Source organism: Nylanderia fulva, unplaced genomic scaffold (genome assembly GCF_048542155.1).
Source record: "Nylanderia fulva isolate GAGA-0341 unplaced genomic scaffold, ASM4854215v1 Scaffold669, whole genome shotgun sequence".
Classification (NCBI taxonomy): Eukaryota; Metazoa; Arthropoda; class Insecta; order Hymenoptera; family Formicidae; genus Nylanderia; species Nylanderia fulva.
In genome coordinates this window covers 17501-24629 of record NW_028190774.1, presented here as the reverse complement: position 1 = coordinate 24629, position 7129 = coordinate 17501, and the positions used below count along the sequence as shown (strand labels likewise).

Here is a 7129-nt window from a genome sequence, read left to right as displayed (position 1 = left end):
AGATGTGGCAAGGACGGGGTCCTCACCCGTGACTGCCACCCCCCGACGGGAAACGGGGTGCGGGCCGGAGACGTCGCGGCCGTCGTCCAGCCCGACTCGACCTAAAATACAACCCGAGACCGCACCTCCGGATCCAGATCGCCGGACAACATTTGTGGGGCCTCCTCGATTCCGGCTCAGAGATCTCATTTGTAAACGCTGAAACGGCCCGCCGAATCAACCGCACACCGTCTAGCCCAGATCTCAAGGCAGCCCAGATACGCCTGGCCGACGGGACGCAAGTCCCCATTGCCGAGACCATCGAAGCAACGGTCAGGTTACGCGGAAAATCGTACCGCCACCGCTTCTCCGTACTACCACAACTAGACAACGCCGTACTAATAGGCATAGACCTCTGGGCGAAATTAGGAGTCGAGCTGCGCCCGCCGCCCAGACCTGTCACCGAGACAACAACCAAAGATGGAATCGCGACAGCCAGTATCAGCCCAGGAACTACCAGCGAGGCGCTAAGGCTACAGGCCTTTCTAAATAACGAACTTCCAAAGTTCGAATCGGTCCGCGGCCCGACCGACAAAGCCACGCACCAAATTCGGCTAAAACCGGGGCCGCCCATTAAACAACGATATCGGCCCCGTAATCCGGCCATGCAAGCCGTGATCGACCAAGAGGTCCAAAAGATGGAAGCCGAAGGAGTCATCGAGCCCTCCACCAGCGCCTGGAGCTCTCCGATAGTGCTGGCAAAGAAGAAAGACGGGACCTACCGATTTTGTATAGACTTCCGCCGATTAAACGCGGCCTCCGAGAAAGATGCATACCCGCTGCCTCACATTGCCGCCACCTTGGATAAGCTACGAGGCGCACACTACTTGTCCACGTTGGACCTACGCAGCGGGTATTGGCAAGTGCCACTAACTCCGGAGAGCCGCCCCGCAACCGCCTTCACGGTGCCAGGGAGAGGGCTGATGCAGTTCCGCGTCATGCCATTCGGACTGCATTCAGCACCGGCCACCTTCCAACGGCTGCTCGACACCGTGCTAGGACCCGAATTAGAGCCACACGTCCTCGTCTACTTGGACGACATAGTTGTCGCATCCCGTACTTTCGAGGAGCACCTAGGCCACTTGGCCGAAGTCTTTCGCCGCCTCCGTGACGCCCGACTCCGTCTCAACCCAGAAAAGTGTCACTTCTGCCGGCCAAGTCTCCGGTACCTCGGACACGTTATCGATCGGCACGGAATCCGGACGGACCCAGAGAAAGTGCGAGCCATTACCGATTGGCCTGCCCCCACGACCCTCCGCAGGGTTCGGCAATTTCTGGGGGTAGCGTCATGGTACCGCCGATTCATCGCTGACTTCTCCACTATCGCCGCCCCTCTCACTCGACTCACTAAAAAGAGAGCGCGCTGGACCTGGGCAAAAGAAGAAGAAACCGCGTTCCGGAAACTAAAACAGGCCTTAACCACCGCACCTGTCCTCGCCTGTCCAGATTTTGCGCGACCATTTCTACTACAAACCGACGCCAGCGCCCACGGGTTAGGGGCCGTATTAACCCAACACCTCGGCGAAGGAGAGCGGGTTATCGCGTACGCCAGCCGGACCCTCAACGCAGCCGAGAAGAATTATAGCGCTACCGAACTAGAGTGCTTGGCTGTCGTGTGGGGTATACGCCGGATGCGGGATTACCTCGAGGGCTACCGATTCACCGTCGTGACCGACCACCAAGCTTTAAAGTGGTTACAACACATCGAGGCCCCTACCGGACGACTAGCCCGCTGGATGTTCGAATTACAACAACATGATTTTGACATCCAGTACCGGCGCGGGACACTTAACCAGGTGGCAGATGCCCTCTCCCGCCTCCCGGAAGCTTTGGCGGTGACCCGGCCGAAATGCCGGTGGTACCACCGTAAACTAGCCGAAGTACGGAGACATCCGACCGATCACCCGGACTATAAAATCCAGGATCAACGATTGTACAGGCATATACTCCACGATCTGGACTTCCGGGAAACACCAGCCGAAGAGCAATGGAAGCAGTGCGTGCCTACAGACCAACGACCCGCCCTGCTTCAGCGAATGCACGACGACCCGGCCGCTGGGCACCTGGGCATTTCCAAAACATTGGCTCGGGTGGCCCAGCTATATTACTGGCCCGGCATGTTTCGGGAGATTGCCCGGTACGTCCGAGGGTGCGCTAATTGTGCGCGGCATAAGGCCAGTCAACGACGACCGGCTGGACGGATGATGGCCACCCCCGTCCGCGCACCATGGGAACAAGCCGCCGTAGACCTGATCGGTCCCCTGCCTCGATCCACTAGCGGCCATACCTGGCTATTAACCATACAAGACCGGTTCAGTAAGTGGATCGAGATGGTCCCGCTTAGAAAAGCCACCGCCGTAGCCGTAGCCCGAGCACTCACCGACCGCCTGATATACCGGCACGGGTGTCCGGTCGCCCTGGTGTCCGATAACGGAACTCAGTTCGTCGCGCAACGCATTAAGGCCTTGCTAGCTTCCTACGGGATACAACATCGGACATCCCCCGTGTACACTCCGCAATGCAATCCGGTAGAGCGAGCGAACCGTACGGTTAAAACAATGATCAGCCAGTACGTAGGCCGGCGGCACAAAGACTGGGACGAGCGAATCCCCGCCTTACAGTTCGCCATCAACACCGCCCGACATGAGGCCACCGGATACACTCCGGCCTACATCCTGCACGGCCGAGAGCTCGCCCGCCCACATCCAGAGGATCGACCAGGAACCGCACCAGCACCAGGACCAAGCACCCGCCAGACCCAGTTGGAGGACGCCTACAAGGTGGTCCGAATCCACCTCGCCCGGGCCTTCCAGCGGCAAGAGAAGCCGTACAACCTGAGGCGACGAGACTGGCGACCGCAGCTGGGCGAACGCGTCTGGAAACGCGACCGCCCCCTGTCCAGCAAGGCCAACGCGTTCAACGCCAAGCTGGCCCCGAAGTACAGCGGACCGATGACTGTCCGGAGGATCGTATCCCCCGTAATCGTTGACCTCAAGGACGCCCGAGGACGATGGCACCGCCACATCCATGTGCAGGACCTCAAGGCGGCATCCGAGGAAGAGGACGAGGAAACCATCGGGGCGTAGGACCGGGCCAGCCGCCGTGATTCCTCCAGCGCCATACCGCCCACGCCACTCGGAAGTTCCGAGCCACCTCCCCTACTGGACGGTGGACCGATACGGTTCGACCGATTCGGCCGACCACGTGCGATCCGCCGTCTAGAGAGGGGGTAGTGTAACGGCGTGTCCGTTACTAACGCCTCGCGGGCCGATCACCCGCCCGCCACTTGAGGCTATGGCGCCTAAGGCGCCCCTAAACACAAAAACATAACTGATACACGGGTCACCCTACCCCAGGGGCGCCCCACTACAACCCCCAGAGGCGCCCCACTACGACGCCGGCATTACCCCCACCACAGCCTCGATGTAGAGTGGGGGAACCGCCGGCAGGGTATATAAGCCGGCTCGACGGATGAGCCGGCACCAGTCCTGTTCCGGACCTCCTAGCCAGGCAACGGGCTTCTCGTTGTTACGCCGGGTTTCCCGGTTTCTGGCCTCCTACCTTTAGTATCGGGCAACGGGTTTCTCGTTGTTACGCCGGGTTTCCCGGTTTCCGGTCTCTTCCTGCTACACGCCGGGCAACGGGTTTCTCGTTGTTACGCCGGGTTTCCCGGTTTCCGGTCTCTTCCTGCTACACGCCGGGCAACGGGTTTCTCGTTGTTACGCCGGGTTTCCCGGTTTCCGGTCTCTTCCTGCTACACGCCGGGTGACGGGTTTCTCGTCATTACGCCGGGTTTCCCGGTTTCCGGTCTCTTCCAGCTACACGCCGGGCAACGGGTTTCTCGTTGTTACGCCGGGTTTCCCGGTTTCCGGTCTCTTCCTGCTATACACCGGGTGACGGGTTTCTCGTCATTACGCCGGGTTTCCCGGTTTCCGGTTTCTTTCTGCTATAGGCTATACGCCTCCGTACACCGTATCTCTAAGTTATACCGGGTAATTTGTAAATCATTTCCGGACACCGCTACAGGCTATACGCCTCCTTATTTTGTTTATACCGAGTAGTCAATAAGTTTCTCTATTTAGGGCTTTATGCCAACAAACATTTCGTTTATACCGAGTAGTCAATAAGTTTCTCTATTTAGGGCTTTATGCCAACAAACATTTAGTTTATACCGAGTAGTCAATAAGTTTCTCTATTTAGGCTTTATGCCAACAATCATTTTGTTTACTTGTTTCTTTTTGAATAAACCAAAGCATTGTTAATAAGGAATAAGCGAGTCTGAATCTCCCCCTTCCTCCCGAATCCTGGAACCGGCGAGCCGATCCACGGCGTCGGGAAAGGTGAACGGTTACAGCCTTTCATGGTGTCCCATGAGCGTCGAGTTGGGCGCCTTAACTCTGCGTTTGGTTCATCCCACAGCGCCAGTTCTGTTTACCAAAAATGGCCCACTTGGCACTCTGATCCGAAGATGCTCGTGGCTTCATAATTCAAGAAAGCCAGAGATCTCACCCATTTAAAGTTTGAGAATAGGTTGAGGTCGTTTCGGCCCCAAGGCCTCTAATCATTCGCTTTACCAGATGAGACTCGCGCGCGTTCCGTGCGGAACGGCCGAGTGCCAGCTATCCTGAGGGAAACTTCGGAGGGAACCAGCTACTAGATGGTTCGATTAGTCTTTCGCCCCTATACCCAGTTCCGACGATCGATTTGCACGTCAGAATCGCTACGGACCTCCATCAGGGTTTCCCCTGACTTCGTCCTGACCAGGCATAGTTCACCATCTTTCGGGTCCCAACGTGTACGCTCTGGGTGCGCCTCTTCTCGCGATGAGAACGAGACGCCCCGGGAGTGCGAGGCCGCATCGCGACGCGGCCCATCCTCCCTAGGTCGACGGCCAGGGCCGAGAAGGGTTTCGTGTGAACCTTCACTTTCATTACGCTTTTAGGTCTCGCGACAAGTCCCAATGACTCGCGTACATGTTAGACTCCTTGGTCCGTGTTTCAAGACGGGTCCTAAGAGTACCCAAAGCAGTAGCGTCGCCGACCGGTATCGGTCTCCCGCGAGACCGCGGGAGACGTTCGCAGGCCTGTCGAAGGTGTACCGTACTGTAACCAACAGCGGGCCAGGACCGGGGACGGCGCGAAGTCCGTAACCTCCGAGTACCGTGGCGCGCGCTTGCGACGGTCTCGACGCACCGTGAATAGTGCGGCCTGATACCTTGCGCGTACCGCCGAGCAGCCGGCCGGGCGACCGAGGGTTTGTCGCGTGCCGTTTTACCGGCGACGCGACAGACACCGCACCCGGGCCGTAGACCGGCACCCAGCGGGTCGCGACGTTCTACTTGGGGAGAAGTGCACGACGACGAGCGCCGGACATCGGCGCACGGTAGCGTGCCCGCGCGCGAGCCGCAAGGACTCCGCGGGACATCGCCGACCGACGCGAAGCCAGCGCCGCTGACGATGAATCTCTCCGTTCGATCTTTTGGGTTTCTTAGGTTTACCCCTGAAAGGTTTCACGTACTCTTGAACTCTCTCTTCAGAGTTCTTTTCAACTTTCCCTCACGGTACTTGTTCGCTATCGGTCTCGTGGTCGTATTTAGCCTTAGATGGAGTTTACCACCCACTTAGAGCTGCACTCTCAAGCCCCATTCAAGATGGACTTGGACGCGACGCGGCACCTCGGGATAAGCGGATCCTCCCAAACACCACATTTCCCTGCGGCGGAACCGCGGGATTCGGTGCTGGGCTCTTTCCTGTTCGCTCGCCGCTACTAAGGAAATCCTGGTTAGTTTCTTTTCCTCCGCTTAATAATATGCTTAAATTCAGCGGGTAATCTCGCCTGCTCTGAGGTCGTCGCATAGTGAGTTTTCGTAGCCGTTTGCCTCCTCCGCGTCGCTCATCGTCGTCTCTCCTCTATAATATATATTAATAAGAGGGAGAGAGAGAGAGAGCGTCGAACGAGAGAGCAGCAGCGGCAGCACACGAAATACGCGAGAAGGCAAATCGCCGGGGCGCTAACCGCACACACACTCGTTGGTGGTAATGGAGACGATATATCGCGGGGTTCGAGATTCTCGGCTCTCCCTTCTCTTTTATATACGAAATTCGGGCGGAATCGATTCGACGAGTACACGACGCGGCGCGCCGGTCCCCTTTTTTCGCTTTACGAAAATTTCGTGGACTCGGACACGCGGTCGGCTCGCGATTCAAAACCCTTCTCCGTAAAGAGGTAAAGGATTACGAATGCTCTCTCCGCCGGACGACGACGCGCCGTATATTTCTCCGTAATACCGTTATGTGTGCGGGCAAGGGCGCCTCGGCATAAGACGCGCGAGCGCTATCGCACCGAGAGACGCGGCACAGAGTGCGAGAGCAGTCCGGTCAGTCTGTGTGATGTACGGAGAGGAGAGACGGTGAGACAAGCGCTACCTACTTTCGGGAGACAACGACGCACGCGCCGCTCTAGGGAAAGCGGTGCCATTCACCGTCCTGACCCTTTTTTTGGCCGTTTGTTGCTCCCTTCGCGCGCGCTCTTACTCTCATCCCATTTCTCCTCGGCTCTCGCGTACACACACGACTTGGATACACAAACACGCTCCCCCTTTTAATTCGCGCAGCATTCTCTGGGCGCGCGTTCGCCAACGTTTTACACGCTTGTGCGCTTCTCCTCCTCATTATTATTATTATTATTTCGGTGTGTCATTTCAGACGACGCCAGGATTTGCACCGCGGCCGGTCGGCGCGGCACAGACACCTCGGGCGAACGTCCAACGATCGCTCGTACGCCCATTGTAAGCGTTGCACAGGGCACAGGCGACGCGCGCGCCATTCTCTGGTCGCCCGCGTCGTGGCCGTGCGCGCTTTTCGGGCGCAAGCAGTTTAGGGGTACTAAAACGACCCTCAGCCAGGCGTGGTCCGGGAATTGTATCCGTGGACCGCAATGTGCGTTCGAAATGTCGATGTTCATGTGTCCTGCAGTTCACAAGTTGACGCGCAATTAGCTGCGTTCTTCATCGACCCACGAGCCAAGTGATCCACCGTTCAGGGTAATCGTTCGAAATTTTTGCGTTCGCGAAGAAACGCGCTTCTCGTTC

General features: G+C 57.7%; 1 non-coding gene across 1 annotated transcript; it reads right to left on the bottom strand.

Annotated features, from left to right (window-relative positions):
• Window positions 1–6929: 6929 nt before the first annotated feature.
• Window positions 6930–7084, bottom strand: LOC146720564 (5.8S ribosomal RNA). Its single transcript, XR_014926023.1, has one exon. It is a non-coding gene; the product is annotated as a 5.8S ribosomal RNA (ribosomal RNA).
• Between the last annotated feature and the right edge of the window lie 45 nt (window positions 7085–7129).